Raw genomic sequence first — 13,243 nt, 5'->3', positions numbered from 1 at the left:
TGTCAGCTATGACTGTCACCAACTTTTACAGATGCACCACAGAAAGCATTTTTCTGGTATTATCACAGCTTCGTATGACTCCTGCTCGGCCCAAGACTGCAAGAAACTACAAAAGGTCATGAACATAGCCCAATCCATCATGCAAACCAGCCTCCCATCCATTCACTCTGTCTGTACTTCCTGCTGCCTCGGCAAAGAAGCCAGCATAATCAAGGACCCCTCGTATCCCGGACATTCTCTCTTCCACCTTCTTCCATCGGGAAAGGGATACAAAAGTCTGAGGCCACATACCAACCGACATAAAAACAGTTTCTTGCCTGCTGCTGTCAGACTTTTGAATGGACTTACCTTGCATTAAGTTGATCTTTCTCTACACCCTAGCTATACCATAACACTACATTCTGCACTCTCTTGTTTCCTTCTCTATGAACAGTATGTTTTATCTGTATAGCGTGCAAGAAACAATACTTTTCACTGTATGTTAATATATGCAACAATAATAAATCAAATCAAAATCAATTACAAACAAGAAACAAAACGACTATAATGTAGAACTCTTAAAAATATATCTCATATAAGAACATAAGAACTAGGAGCAGAAGTCGGCGATCTGGCACCTCGAGTCTGCTCCACCATTCAATAAGATCATGGCTGATCTTTTTGCGGACTCAGCTCCACTCACCCGTCCACTCACAATAACCCTTAATTGTTTTACTTTTCAAAAATTTATTTATTCTTGCCTTAAAAATATTCAATGAGGTAGCCTCAACTGCTTCACTGGGCAGGGAATTTCACAGATTCACAACCCTTTGTGCGAAGAAGTTCCTCCTCAACTCAGTCCTAAATCTGCTTCCCTTTGTTTTGAGGCTATGCCCCCAAGGTTGAGTTTCACCCGCCAGTAGAAACAACTTCCCTGCTTCTATCTTATCTATTCCCTTCATAATCTTATATGTTTCTATAAGATCTCCCCTCATTCTTCAGAATTCCAATGAGTATAGCCCCAGTCTACTCAGTCTCTCCTCATAAGCCAATCTTCTCAACTCCAGAATCAACCCAGTGAATCTCCTCTCACCCCCTCCAGTGCCAGTATATCCTTTCTCAAATAAGGCGACAAAAACTGCACACAGTACTCCAAATGTGGCCTCACCAGCATCATATACAGCTGCAATATAACCTCACTGTTTTTAAACTCCATCCCTCTAGCAATGAAGGAAAAAACTTAATTTGCCTTCTTAATTATCTGTTGCACCTGCAAACCAACTCAAGATTCCTACATAAGGACATCTAGGTCCCTCTGCACAGCAGCATGCTGCAATTTTTTTTATCATTTAAATAATAGTTCATTTTGCTGTTATTCCTACCAAAATAGATAACCTCACATTTACCAACATTGTATTCCATTTGCCAGACCCTCACCTACTCACTTAAACCATCCACATCCCTTTGCAGACTTTCAGCATCCTCTGCACACTTTGATCTCCCACCCATCTTAGTGTCATCTGCGAATTTTGACACACTACACTTGGTCCCCAACTCCAAATCATCTATGTAAATTGTAAACAATTGTGGTCCCAACACTGACACCTGAAGCACACTAATAATCACAGATTGCCAACCAGAAAAACACTTATTTACCCACACTCTTTGCTTTGTGTGTTCCAATCAGACCTCTCCCAAAGACAAGAGACCCGTTTCACAGGTTTAATACAGCGAAGACTAACACTCATGTGATACTGAACCTGAGTCCTTTGGATGAAGTCTGCAATTCTCTGGATAGAGTCAGAACAGTTTGAAGTCAGGACAACTTCCCAAACTACCAGGGAGTCTAAGTAAGCATTGGGGCGGCATGGTGGCACAGTAGTTAGCACTGCTGCCTCACTGCACCAGGGGCCCACGTTCAATTCCGGCCTTGGGTCACTGTGCAAAGTTTGCACATTCTCCTCTTATCTGCGTGGATTTATTCCGGGTGCTCTGGTTTCCTCCCACAATCCAAAGATGTGCAGGTTAGGTGGATTGGCCATGCTAAATTGCCCTTAATATCAAGGAACTAGCCCAGGGATCGGGGCTTTCTTTCAAAACTCAAATCTAACTGCAGCCAAACAGAAAATCAAACATTAAATTCACTGGATGGGAAAAAAAGTCCAAAAACACGACTATCCTCCTAACAATGCAGGGCCATAAAATAACCAGAGTTAAAAAAAAAACTTTCGTAAGGGTACACTAACATCACATGATTAAATTGTTTTTGTGTCTACCTTCTAAAAGGCTGAAGCAGCACATGCACAGAAGACATCTCAGACCAAAAGGAAACACTACCGTTGTATAATCGGATGATACTATAGTTTGATATTCAAAGGTCCAAGCAGCGCATAACTGATTATGGTTATAACCAATACTTTAGAAATATCTATGGCAAAACACTACGTTTACAAAGATCGCCATCCATAACAGCTAGAGGTGGTACTTCCATTGTGCTATATGTGCATAAATCACTGAAGATAACAGGGCAGGTTGAGAAAGTGGTTAGAAAGACATCTAGGATACTGGTTTTAACAGTCCAAAAGTGAGGAAACTATGATCACCCTCAGCTGGAGTATTGCATCTAATTCTGATCAACAGACTTTAAGAAGCAAATGAAGGTGCCAGAGAGGTTGCAGAAAAGAGCTATGAGAATGGCTCCGGGGATAAAGGACTTCAGTTAAGTGGGGTTGTTCTCCTTAGAGAAGGTAGAGAGGAAACGTTTTAGAGGTGTTCAAAATCATTAGCAGGCTATACCAAGAATCAGAGGACACAATTTTAAAATGATTGGCAAAAGAACCAAAGGCAACATAAGAAAAATCTTCACCGTGCACTGAAATGCACTGCCTGAAAAGACAGTAATGGCAGCTTAAATTGTGGCTTTCAAAAGTGAAGTGGATAAGCATTTGAAGGGAAAATATTTGCAGGGCAGTTAAGTGGGATTACCCAAATTCCTCTTACAGTGGCAGCCTCCTGTGCTGTGACTGTTCTATGATTTGATAAAATGCTTCAAAGGAAACTTACTGCTCAAATAAAGGCAAATGGTATAAAAGGGAATGTGACAGCACAGACGCCAGACTTATATCAACACTATGCATTCCAATTATCTGTGAAAGCTGGTGTCGCATTGCAGATATGCAGGAAAGTACATATAGACACTTTGGCCTTTGAGTTTTAAAAGAAATAGAGCACCAGGTACTAGTCAGTGCAATCCTTCTGGCACTATTTTAAAAATGCGTTACTTACACCACAGCCCATTACACAGCAGTCTAGCAACATCAAGTCCATCAAACAACTTCAAAAGTAAATACATTGCCATGACACCATAATCAGCAATTAAGAAGCTACTAGAATCGCTACGACAATAAACTTTCTATTCTAAGCAATGGAAAGAACTCCACGATTTCAAATTAAACATCCCTATTTTCCTCTCCTCCCCCATTATAATTGATTTTTCTATTCATTTTATTTGGATTTAAACCATAAACCTTGCTTCTGGCTTCCTAAATAAAACATGCTCTCTTTTCCTGTTCAGACTTCTGATTACAGCGAGTCCAAGTGTAATACCTTACACACACAGAGCTCTCCGAAAATGAATAATGACACCATAGACACAACATTTTGCATTTGCCCCAATCTTTTTTCAAATCTTATTTCCCGTTCTGCTGCCTCCTCCCTATTTCCCTAGTTCTGAAAGGTCCAAAGTGAACCTGGAAAATTGCAGGGATTCTTTCCAAATTGAAGCTGCAAAGCTATAACAGTAAGACACACATCTTGCACAACATCATCCTTGCTAATGTTGTTTAGAAGCATTGAAACAGCTTCCAAATGTATCCTGACAACACAGCCGCATCTCTCTTGGCCCCTCTACAGTCTCTAAGGTCCTAGAGATTGTTTGCCCTAACATCTAAACTTGTTTGAACTGACATTGCTTCCACTTAACCATCCTCTTTGGCCCTTTCATCACAACTGATTCCATTCCAATCCTGTGTCATATTTTCACGTTAAACTAGACAGGTGGCACAGTAGCACAGTGGTTAGCACTGTTGCTTCACAGCTCCAGGGACCTGGGTTCGATTCCCGACTCAGGTCGCTGTCTGCGAGGAGTTTGCACATTCTCCCTGTGTCTACGTGGGTTTCCTTCGAGTGCTCCAGTTTCCTCTCTCAGTCCAAAGATGTGTGGGTTAGGTGGATTGGCCAAGTTAAATTGTCCCTTAGTGTCTTGGGATGCGTAAATTAGAGGGATTAGCGGGTAAAATACAGGGATAGGGCCTGGGTGGAATTATTGTTGGTGCAGACTCGATGGGCCGAATGGCCTCTTGCTGCTCTGTAGGGGTTCTATGGTTAGACTGTTTTAAATATTACTATCCTATCCATTTAAGCAGAACTTCCCACCCCATAACCATATTATCATATAAACCACCCATTTCTTCTTCTAGCATTTTGTTTGCCTTCACCACTGCCTTGGCCTCAGCCCATCTGCTGCTGGAAGCTTCACCCATGCCTTTGTCCTTCCAGACTCATGAGCGGGCTACATCAAGAATCAGAGGACACAATTTTAAAGTGATTGGCAAAAGAATCAAAAGCAACATGAGAAAAATCTTCTTTGTGCACCAAGTGGTTACAATCTGGAATGCACTGCCTGAAAAGACAGTAAGGGCAGCTGAAATTGTGGCTTTCAAAAGGGAAATGGATAAGCATTTGAAGAGAAAATATTTGAGGTCAGATAAGTGGGATTACCCAAATTCTGGGTCCTGGCTAGCCTACCACCCTCCACACACTGTAGAATTCAGCTCAATAAAAACTCTGTCACGTTGCACACAGAGGCATGAGAAGATAAACGTGATGGTAGGTGGGACAAGCCCTTTTATGGCCTCACCTCTTCCTACATCTATAAATTTTGCCAGCCCCACTACCATCCAGGTTTGTTCCTCAATTCAGATTTAAACATCTGTTCATCTCTCTCTTTGCCCGACTGCTTCCAAATGGGTCCTTCCCCCCACATTGTCAGAAATTTTCTTCTTAAAGCCCTCAACCACCACACAGCCATCCCCCCAATTAAGACATGCCTCCAATTTCATTTGATTATACCACAGTCAAGTGCTTTAGGATTTTTTTCCCTATCTTAAAGGTACTCTATAAATAAAAGATGTGGTTATGCTCTGCCCCAAAATTTCTCTGACCTACAATTTTATCAAATGGACCAATTTCTTTCTGAAGGGAAGTGTCTAAACACTGAGGTTAGCAATGAAAGCTAATATTTCATGCCATTAAATCCTCCTAGAATCCTCTAGCTTTTAAAACCCAAGCTTGACATTAATTAAAAAAAACTTCCTGGTTTACTTAATTTTAGTTTATTATTTTCAACTTTGATGATGTACTACAATACGGGCTTTTGCCCATTATCTTCATTTCTAGCTTTTAAAAAATCTACACCATCAAGAGGTCAGTGTGAGAATGAAACTTTGGACATGAATTCAGAATGAATGATACATATTAATAAAAGACTTGCAGTTAGACAAAACCTTTCACAATCACAGGGTATCCCAAAGTGCTTTATAACAAATTGTAGTCACTGTTGTATTTCTGCATTTCCTACATTGCATCAAATGTTCAGGGTTATCTGAGGGAGAATGAAACAAATAGAGGTAGGGATAAATAAGATGTAGCATAGTTGCCAGTATGTACTATGACGGTGAGGAAAGAACTTAGGAGGACCAGATATTGGGGTGCATAGTTTAGCAGAGGAAAGGAGATACATGTTTAGTTGGTAATCTGATGATGTTTTCAGGAATTTTTCTCTACTGTTTATACATAAAATTCCATAGAATCCCAACAGTTCAGGAGATGGCCTTTTGGCCCATCAACTCTACACTGATTTTCCAAAAGACCATCTTACCCAAGCCAGAAATCATATTTCTCCGCAATTAATCTACATTTTTGCTAACTGGGGAAGATCATCATTTATTTTTAGAAATTTTCAAAGCATTAATTGGAAATACTTCTAAAATGTGCAAGCTGCAGCTCAAAGTTAAAAAGCACTTAACAACTGCCATAAATCACCCTCAAATATGCTCTCAGAACTTGCAGCAAAACTGTTGGAACTCAGTGTTAACACCACTTGCCAAAGGCCAGCATGGACAATAACAAGTTAAGCTGCTCAACAGTGAGAAACCTTTACAAACGGAAACCATTCCAATATACTTAAGTTGACAAAGACTGTACCAGAATACCTGAGGGCGATTGGATTTTATGAAAAGACACAATATTGTTTTTTCAGGTTAATTCAATATCTGACTCAGGGAAATACATCACCATAAAGGAATCTCCACACTAAGCTACTATGCAATCTATGATTAGAAATATTTGATCAATATGAAGTTCATTTTTTTCCCGTCCCCACCCACTCCTTCTTCATACGAGCACTTAATTTTCCTAAAATCCATACAGGATCACGGTCAAAAGATCTCAAAATGTGAGTAGAGGTGTTTCTGAAGTTCAATCACCAACTACACAGCCTAAGGGCACAAGCAGCCTCCTGCTTGTTGTCTAACCAGAACCACTATACTGGTTTTGGTATTGGTTCAAAAACTGTTTCTGGAAATCTGGAAAAAATTCAGGCTTCCAGACAGTAAGCCAGACTGGGTGATCAGTCAGTCGTGCTCTAGCGCACTGTGAGTCTGTCTCACTTAGATTACTAACTGTACTGGTTGACTTGGGTCCAAATTTCCAGTACCAGATATGTGCAGACCACAGATTCACAGTGCTCCAGAGCACTTCTGACTGATCAACCAGTCTGGCTTACTGTCTGGAGGCCTGGATTTCCCCAGATTTCTACAGACATCCTTTGAACCAATAACAAAACCAGTATAGTGGTTCTGGTTAGATAACAAGCAGGAAAGCTACTTGTGCTCTTGGGCTGCGTTGTTGTTGACTGAACTTCAGCAATGCCTCTGCTCACACTGATTTCATCTCCTTCCAAATCTGAAAGATGTTTGAACCTTTGCTAAACTTAGGAATTCAAGAGAAAAATGGAGAGCTGCATTATTCAATTATAAGTGCATTTCCCTCAGCCTGCTAGCTATAAGCATGCTTACTCATCTGACATCAACACTTGGAGTGCAGAGCTTCAGCAAGAGCAGCTTCTCCCTCTGGAACCTTAGAGAAAATGGTGCTTGAATGTGTGAATGCATGACCTAATTTCTGACCTGCAGAAAACTTTTCTCAACAGCTGCTCCCCAAACTTTAAATAATCTCATCTGCCTTGCAGCAGACATCTGTTTTGAGTGTTCAAGGCCTTAAACAAAGCAGATTATGACATGCTAGCAACAATTATGTTCTAAATGTCCAAGTTCAAACTAACTTACAGATTTACTTATCACCAACAGATAATCTACTCTGGCAAAAATATTTGCGCACATTGAACCTGACTTGCTCTACATTGAAAACTCTACAATCCATTCTGGACCTTAGGAAGCAACCTGACAGGACACTAGACAGCATTCACAGGTAATCTGCCATGGTTATGAGGATCCAAAATACTTCAAAACAAGTCCTTAATTAGTAAACAAGAGAAAAAAGCAATCTAGATTTTAGGGAGTCTAAAAGAGCAAAATATATACTTTCTGGTTTTTGAATTAAACTAGAGCATTATTCTGAATGCACCATAAAGCACAGTCTATCTAAAAGAATCCCTGACGATAGCTGTATGTTATTTTTACTAGGCTATAAGGGCAGCAATTCAGTCAATCCAAATAAATTAGCAGTAATCTCTATCAGAGTCAGTGCCAGTGCAGACTGGATGGGCCAAAAGGTCTCTTCTGCACTGTAGGGATTTTATGATGATAATGATGGTTCTCTGATCCATGCATTCATAGTAAAGTTCACTTATCTCCTTCTACCATTAAATTTCTTCTTGATCTCTTAAAATGCAGAATACACTGTGCTCCACAAAAAGTTTGTGAAGCATCAATGGTTTAATCATTTAGACATACATGATATTAGTTTTCAATAAGTAACCGTACTCCTCATTTAATACAACTGTTATTGCTGTGAAATCTCAGGAATGGAAACATCAGTCAATAATCAAATATATATTCATCTCAAAACAAAGGGGGAAAACAATTTAGTAAGGGGAATTGATGATTATTTTAAAGAAGAGTTTATTATATATACTTAACACTGGCTGGTTCCCCATTTTAGAATCACAGAATCCCTACAGAGCAGGAGGCGGCCATTTGGCCCACTGAGTCAACACAAACCACAATCCCACCCAGGTCCTTTTCCCGTAACCTCATATATTTTCCCAGCTAATCCCGCTGACCCTACGGTGAACTTAGCTTGGCCAATGAACCTAACACGCACATCTTTGGACTGTGGGAGGAAACCGGGACACTTGGAGGGAACCCACGTAGACATGGGGAGAATGTGCAAACTCTACACAGACCTGAGGCCGGAATTGAACCCAAGTCCCTGGCGCTGAAAGGCAGCAGTGCTAAGCGCAGTGCCCCTGAGCCATCCCCCCGGTGGCAGAGTTTTTAAGCTCAGATAAAAATCCAATACTTAAAATACTTAATGTAAATTTGTTTGTGTTACACCTGTGTCATTTTGCCTTAGAGGTTTTCAGCACAGGATAGTTCGTAAACCAAAAACATAGAGGAAAATAAATAAAATCCTGTTCTAAACCATTCCAATGATATTGTGCAGAAATCAAACACGAGAGCAGAAAAACCCTATACTTCCTCATTTTAGTTAGGATTCTTTCAATAATACTGCAATTTGAACATCCTCTCATCTGAAATGTATATTTCCACATGGAGTGTCAACAGATGTGGCCCACAGAACAGCATGGTCAGTACTTTCCTCCCTAAACACTTACATAGCTAATATAAGATGAATAGTCACTTAGACAGGTACAGGATAATGAAAGAATGTCAGCATGAATTCATTAAGAGAAAATCATGTTTAACTAACTTGCTGGAGTTTTTTTGAGTATGTAATAAAGGAGGATGATCAGGGCAAAGCTGTTGGTATGCATGTGAACTTTCAAAAGGCACATGGTACGAGACTGATGAGCTAATGTCTAGCTCAGAATAAAAGGTAAGTAGGCACCTGGATAGGAAATTGGTTGAGTGAAAAGAAACAAATAGTGATAATTTATTTCAAATTGGAGGTCATTTTGCAGTGGAGTACCCTAGGGGTCAGTGCTGGGACCCTTGCTTTTCCTGATATATAGTAATGACCTAGACTGTGGTGTGCAGGACATGATTTCAAAATTTGCAGTTGATATGAAGATTGGAAACATTGTCAACTCTGATGAACACAGTCTTGAATTTCAGAAGGGCATGGACATATTGGTGGATTGGGCAGGCAAGTGGAAGTTCAATGCAGAGAGTGTGAGGCGATTCATTTTGACAAGAAGAATGTGGAGAGATAATACAAAGGGAGAAACTCTAAAGAAGGTGCAGGAACAAAGGGACATTGGTATAAGCGTCCGCAAGTTAGCATGTTGCAAGAAGAGTGCATAGAATCTTAGAATCTACGGCAGAGAGACAGGCCCTTCAGCCTAAACTGGTCCATGCTGACCAAAATGCCCATCTAAGTTAAACCCATTTGCCTGCATTTGGCCCACATCCTTCTAAATCTTTCCTCTTTATATGTGTCTGTCCAAATGCCTTTTATGTTGTGAATGTCCCTTCCTCCGGAAGCTCATTCCACATATGTATCATCCTCTGTGCAAAAAGGTTGTTCGAGTTCCCATTAATTCTTTCTCCTTTTAACTTAAACCCACGCGCTCTAGTTCTTGACTCCCAACACTAGGAAAAAGACCGAGTGCATTTCATGCCCATGCTCCAAAGAAAAATGTCCTAGCCTGTCCAATTTCTATCTAGAACTCAGTCCCTACAGTCCTGTCAGCATCCTTGTAAGTCTCTTCTGCACATTCTCCAAGTTTAATAACATCTTTCCTGTAGCAAGGCGGCCAAAATTGAACACTACTCCAGATGCGGCCTCACCAACATCCTATACAATTGCAATGTAACGTCCCAACTTTGATACTCCCTAAGGTCCTACCATTTACCGTAAAAGTCCTATCTTGATCTGACTTTCCAGTTTACTGTATTTAACTCCATTTGCCATTTCTCAGCCACTTCCCCAACTGATCAAGATCCTGCTGCAATTTTTGATAACCTTCCTCATTGTCTACAATATCACCTATTTTAGTGTCACCTGCAAATTTGCTGATCATGTCTTGTACATTCTTATCCAAATCGTTGATATAGATAACAAACCGCAATGGGCCCAGCACTGGTCTGAGGCACATCACCAGTCACAGGCCTCCAGTCCGACAAGCATCCTTCCAACATTACCGTCTGCTTCCTACTCTCTCCAATTATATATTGGATTTGCCAAGCTTTCCCTGGATTCCATGTGATCTAACCTTCCAGTGCAGCCTACCACGTGGAACTTTATCAAAGGCCTTACTGAAGTCCATATAGAGTCTACTGTCCTGCTCTCATCAGTTCATAAAGCGCATCGCATCCTCGGTTTTATTAATAGAGGTATTGAGTACAAGAGCAAGGAGGTCATGTTGAATTGTGTGAGGTACTAGTTAGACCTCATCTGGGGTGCTATGCCCAGTTTTGGGTGCCATATTTGAAAAAGGATGCGAAAGCACTAGACAGAATACAAAAGGGATTTACAAGAATGATTCAGAGGTTAAACAACTACAGCTATGATGATAGATTGGACAGGTTGGTCTATTTTCCTTGGAGAAAAGACTGAGAAGAAACTTGATGTATTCAAGGCCAACGGGCATGAACAGGGTAAATAGTGAGAAACCATTCCTTCTCAAAAGTGCATATGAAACTAGAGGGCACAGAGTCAAAGTAATAGGCAAAAGGAGTAGAAATAACAAATGAGGAAAAATCCTTTTTACCCAGGCAGTAATTGGAGTCTAGAACAAACTTCCTGGGGTGGTGGTGGGTACAGATTGAATTAATTATATTTTATCTGAAACGAAAGAATGTGCAAGGCTACAGCGATAAGGCAGGGGAATGGGGCAAGATAGAAAGTTCTTTCAAAGAGCCAGTGCATATTTGATGGGCTGAATGGCCTCTTTCTGCCACTATAAAGGTTCTGTAATAATGGGCATATGGAACTCAAGATTCCAGAGGCTACGCCTTAAAATTTCAATCTGATTATTTATTCTCATCTAACCCAGAACGAAGAACCCATTTTACAATTTGTGGACAAATCAGATTATTGAGCAAGCTTTGATTGTGTTGCTCAAGAATCAATTCACTAAAACAGGACAACACTGGTTAGAAGCCAGAAAGAAATGCTAGAAACAATAACTGATGAACAGAGTATTGCTTTTGCAATAAATTAAAATATTTAACGCACAGACAACTAGCGTCAATTAACTGTCTAAATTTTTGTAGGCTTCCAGAAAATGAACTTTCAAGCCCAGTATTGTTGGATGAATTATGGTAGAGTAGGCAAGCAAAATAATTAAGTTAGCTCATAAATACATTCCAGTATCAAACTGGAATACCATCAATGTCTTAAATACATGAAAAGGTTACAAAAAGCATCTACTTTATGTAAAGAACGCAGCTTATCACATGGCAAAAAAATTCAAAATTGGAAGCTTACTTGGTAATGTGGCAGCCATTAACTGTTTTGAGGAGATGTGATAGCAGCCTTTGTCACAAGATGATGATGGTGGTGTCACACAATTTACAACAGCTGGCTGAAATACATGAGAAACTACAAGTGTAAACATGGAGGGCCTTTACTTTCAATATAAACTTAGTAAAGATTAAATTAAAGAAAAATGTTTTGCTGCTGGTCATCTCACTCTCTCTTAAAACAGCAAGTGTGAAATAGGGAGGAACAGAAGCTCCTAGATCCATAACATATAACATCCTTCAAAGACACTGGCCAAAGGATTTGCAAATAATGGCTGTCAAAAGTTAATTATGATGTGGGTATGCCGGCGTTGGACTGGCGTAAACACAGTAAAAAGTCTGACAACACCAGGTTTTAGTCCAACCTATTTATTTGATAATATACTCACAAGCTTTCGGGTTAGCCCCTTCGTCAGGTGAATGGAGAGTTCTGGCCTCAGACAGAGCATATAAAGCACAGACAGTTTAGAGATTACTGATTAGAATGTGAATCCTTACACCTAACCTGCTGTTCAAGACCTGAAGTGGCTGATAATGTGAGTGGAAGGAGCACTGATCACAGTTTAAAGAGATGTGTATTGTCTCCAGACAGTACAGTAAGTGAGGTTTTGCAAACCCAGGCAAGTCACGGGGGTTACAGATAGTGCGACATGAACCCAAGATCCCTGTTGAGACCGTCCTCATGTGTGCGGAACTTGGCTATCAGTCTCTGTTCAGCGACTCTGCGCTGTCATGTGTCGTGAAGGCCGCCTTGGAGAATGCTTACCCGAAGATCAGAGGCTGAATGCCCGTGACCACTGAAGTGTTCGCCAACAGGAAGGGAACAGTCTTGCCTGGTGACTGTCGAGCGATGTTCATTCATCCATTGTCGTAGCGTCTGCATGGTCTCCCCAATGTACCATGCTTCGGGACATCCTTTCTTGCAACGTATCAGGTAGACAATGTTGGCCGAGTTGCAAGAGTATTTACCATGTACCTGGTGGACAGTATTCTCACGTGTGATGATGGTATCCATGTCAATGATTCGGCATGTCTTGCAGAGGTTGCTGTGGCAGGGTTGTGTGGTATTGTGGTCACTGTTCTCCTGAAGGCTGGGTAGTTTGCTGCGAACAATGGTCTGTTTGAGGTTGTGTGGTTGACTGAAAGCAAGAAGTGGGGGTGTGGGGATAGCCCTGGCGAGATGTTCGTCTTCATCAATGATATGTTGAAGACTCCGGAGAAGATGTCGTAGCTTCTCCGCTCCGGGGAAGTACTGGACGACGAAGGGTACTCTGTCCACTGTGTCCTGTGTTTGCCTTCTGAGGAGATCGGTGCGGTTTTTCGCTGTGGCGCATCGGAACTGCCGATCTATGAGTCGAGCACCATATCCTGTTCTTATGAGGGCATCTTTCAGGGTCTGGAGGTGTCTGTCACGATCCTCCTCATCTGAGCAAATCCTGTGTATACGGAGGGCTTGTCCATAGGGAATGGCTTCTTTAACATGTTTAGGGTGGAAACTGGAGAAGTGGAGCATTGTGAGATTGTCTGTGGGCTTG

General features: G+C 41.0%; 1 protein-coding gene across 2 annotated transcripts in view; it reads right to left on the bottom strand.

The window, feature by feature from the left end:
- nck2b (NCK adaptor protein 2b) overlaps nt 1–13,243 on the bottom strand; it is an 88,961-nt gene that overhangs the window by 20,832 nt on the left and 54,886 nt on the right. The window contains exon 2 of one of the 2 annotated variants that reach the window (XM_080197177.1): nt 11,674–11,770. The exons of the other annotated variant lie outside the window; for it this stretch is intronic. The gene's annotated coding sequence lies outside the window, so the exon portion shown is untranslated. The remainder of the gene's footprint in view (nt 1–11,673; nt 11,771–13,243) is intronic. 2 annotated transcript variants of the gene reach the window in all.

This window comes from Carcharhinus amblyrhynchos, chromosome 10 (genome assembly GCF_965287045.1).
Source record: "Carcharhinus amblyrhynchos chromosome 10, sCarAmb.v2.hapA, whole genome shotgun sequence".
NCBI lineage: Eukaryota > Metazoa > Chordata > Chondrichthyes > Carcharhiniformes > Carcharhinidae > Carcharhinus > Carcharhinus amblyrhynchos.
The sequence above is the reverse complement of the archived record's forward strand: the minus strand, read 5'-3'. Positions and strand labels throughout refer to the sequence as shown.